At 36.1% G+C, this 3,528-nt stretch overlaps 1 long non-coding RNA gene across 1 annotated transcript; it reads left to right on the top strand.

The window, feature by feature from the left end:
- Nucleotides 1-2,596: 2,596 nt before the first annotated feature.
- Nucleotides 2,597-3,314, top strand: LOC142550508 (uncharacterized). The gene is made up of 3 exons (XR_012821408.1): nt 2,597-2,797; nt 2,913-3,043; nt 3,152-3,314. It is a non-coding gene; the product is annotated as an uncharacterized LOC142550508 (long non-coding RNA).
- Nucleotides 3,315-3,528: the final 214 nt, after the last annotated feature.

Raw genomic sequence — 3,528 nt, 5'->3', positions numbered from 1 at the left:
GACTCAACACACATGTAATGTCATAACAAATACATATACGTAGCACGCAACAGTGCAAAGTACCGTAATAAAAATACGTTTCATGATCTTAAAAAGATGTAAGCATAATCATGACCTATCAAAGTATAAACATTTTCATAACGTATCTCATCATATCGACATTACATGTTCATTTCTTTAATTCGAATTTCGTTTATTAGTTGTCATTTTCGTATCATCGTATTAGGCGATGGATCCATCTACGTATAACCGCGGTACCCGGCGACGAGGACATCAGCAACAGTATTACCCATCCACTGAGCATTGGCCTTACATGTCATCGTATTATCGTATCATCGTATTAGTCACAACCAACTCACATCCTTCAAAATATGTCATCATTTCATCACTTAATAAAATCATGCATATACACAAATTTTCCTTAAAATCGAGCATCCAACATATTTTTCTTATTTACATAAAAAGTCATATTCGCAATAACATAAAAATTTAAAACATGTCAAATCGTGTTTAGGGCGCTGCCAGGACTAAAATCTCGACCTGCGTGCAAAATGATCATTTTGCCCCTAGAAACCCTAATTGACCATTTTATCCCCGGACCTCTAAATTTCAATCCGAAGTCAACCAAACTCCTTAAAGACCTCAAAACACATTTATAAGCAATTCTTAGACATAAATTCGAGCACGTTTCAAAACTTATACAATTCGTTTTAAAACTTAGACTGGGGTCCCGGTTTTAAACCGAATCGACCCGAAACTTAAACCAAAATTTTCAAAATTAAACCGTGACTTGAACCTACACAACCAGCCTCTAAAACACTCATTCCAGACCCCTTAGTTCCTATGAATCACGCCTGTAAGTTGCTGGAAATTTCCAGCACGTTACACCCTACAAACTCTAATGCATTTAACCTTCAAACTTTCGACTCTAGGCCCTATCAACCCAAACCAGCCTTAAACCAACCCTTCCTAGCCCACATTTGGACCCTACTGGACTGACCTAACCCCAGCTTACAGCCCCATGCCGGTACAAGATGCAAACACTCGCTGGCCCTCAAACACGCCCAAACCGAGACCAACCCTTACACCTCTCGCCCGATCGGCCTTATGACTCCGTCCAATAGAATTCAAGCCCTCCTAGGCCATGGATCAGACCCACCAGGGTCTGGTACAAGGCTAGGAACGGCCCTTGCACAGCTGGCACAACACACCTTCGATCTAGTCATATAGCCGCTAGGTTTCTCTACACAAACCGATCGGCCCTCACCTGAACCGACCAAGTCTCGACTCCAGCACTTAATCATAATCATTCATGACATTATCAGCTCCCTAGCAACCCAATTCGGCAGCCCCTTTACACAAGGACAACAAAAAACATGAGTTTGTACAAAAGGGTATGGATATAACATGTCAAACCTTGCAAAAAAGATACCAGAAGATAAATCAAAGCATTATTCATGCAACTACATATAAATCAGCATATAAATGGTATAAATGATGAGAAAAAGATATACATGGTGTGCCTTAACGTTTATGTGCTCAAAAAATTTAAGATATGCGTGTAGGACTTGCACCGGAGAGGCGGGGATGCGTTTTTCTTGAAAGCTAGAGAGAGAGAAAACCGAGGGCTGCTGAATGCTTTTCGAAAACCTGCTGTTGCTGATGATAGAGGGGCGGCCGTGGGGTGTGTATTAGGTTTAGGGTTTGATTAGGTAGTGTTTGAGTAGAAAATTCATGCATAAATGAGCTTAAATAAAATTAAATGGAATAAAATGGTTTTGGGTTCATTAAGCAGTAAAATAAAACCATCAAGCCCAATAACACTCCCGAAAAATATTTTTTTTTTGTACGTTTTAGAAAATATTGCTCGAACACTCAAAAAGTCCTCCGACTCGATAAATTTTGCGTACCGATTAAAAATATGACCCGATAGGTAATAAACCCAACCAAGGCTCAATTTCGAAAATCTCACCTAAATAACCCTATATTTAATAATTAAAAGAAATATTTAATAAAATATTTTTTCTAATTGTCCATGGTCTCCGTTTCTCGTTCGAGTGCAAAATGCAACTTAAGGCCCTAATGCATGAAATCTTAACAAACAATGAAATAAACACTTATCCATGCAATAATCATGCATTAAATGCATATAAATCATTAAACACATATTTTAAATAAAAATCCCAGATTGCATGCATTAAGGTTACGTAGTTCGAATTTCCTGGACCTTACACAATAATTCAAAAATAAAGTTTTTACCAAGCTACGTCAATCTCTAGACAGAAGATTGAGCTCATAAATGAAAGTTCTTAAACCTAATTATCCAGTAAATTTATATAATTAGAACAATAATTTAGTTGATTAATTAAATTAATTAGTTATTTCAAATGAATTTAGAAAATATGCTAAAATATGTATTTTAGAATATTGAGAATTTAAACCATATAAAATACATTTTCAGTTTAAATAACACACGATCGCAAAATAAATACAAAATCGAGATAAAATGGCATGACTTACTATTTTTAGAAACCATTTTACATTATATTATATACATATACGTACACCTGATATTTTTAGGAAAAAAGAAGAAAAAGGAAATAGAAACCCAAGCCCCAACACCCTGTTCCCATCACCTCTCTTCTTGTCTCCATCATCAACCGACTGCCGAGCACCGTCAGTCGTCAGAGATCAGCACAGTGACCCAACATCAGATAGCACCAGTACCAATGCCCATTTCCTGCTCTAAATCGGAAGAACTCGGCTCGTTTCCAACCCTGTTTCAGTTCATATGTGTGTGAGTGCTCTCTGGATTTAGCTGAGATATTGGCTTCGTTTTGGCTAGTGATTGATGAGGATTAGTAGCTGACTATATTTGTTATTTTTCCCTTGTTTTCCAACTTGTTTTTCAGCACTATGTAGCTGTGTTTGGCTCGTTCCCAATGAGCTCCGGTGAACTGTGGAAAGCAACTTCACCTTACGACCACTAGCGACTAGATTAAGTTTCGATCTTGGTATTTTTGAGCTCAAAATTCCATCTTTGGTTCGTATTAGTAGGCTTCAGAAATTTGCGATTTTATTGCTCCGATTTAATTCATTTTATTTGTTCGAATTATGTTATATTGACGTATATATTGGGTTTATATTGCAGGTTAGATTGTTGGAAAGCTTCGAGTTGTAATTCAACAAGTCTGTTAAATTTTTCGGATTTGTTTCTGCAACTATATTGGGATTTAATGTTAGTAGGTTGATTTTTGAAGTTTATGGGAATTTTTAGAGCGATAATTAGTTAAATAAATGTCGTTGCCTGAAAGTTGGAGATTTAAAACGAATTTTTGGAATACATCGATAATTTTAGTTTAGTATTGGATTTAATTTGTGAAATAGATAAATATTTTAAATGAAAGTTGAAAGTTGTTGGTCCATTGTTCAGAATTGGTACAGGTATATTACAGTTCGACAACATATAAATTGTGTTTTAAATATATTTATTTGTTGTCATGGTTGTTAATGTGATTTTGTGGATTA

The sequence above is a fragment of the Primulina tabacum genome, chromosome 7, assembly GCF_025594145.1.
Source record: "Primulina tabacum isolate GXHZ01 chromosome 7, ASM2559414v2, whole genome shotgun sequence".
Lineage (NCBI taxonomy): Eukaryota > Viridiplantae > Streptophyta > Magnoliopsida > Lamiales > Gesneriaceae > Primulina > Primulina tabacum.
Note: the sequence above shows the minus strand (reverse complement) of the source record. Positions and strands in the feature narration are given on the sequence as shown.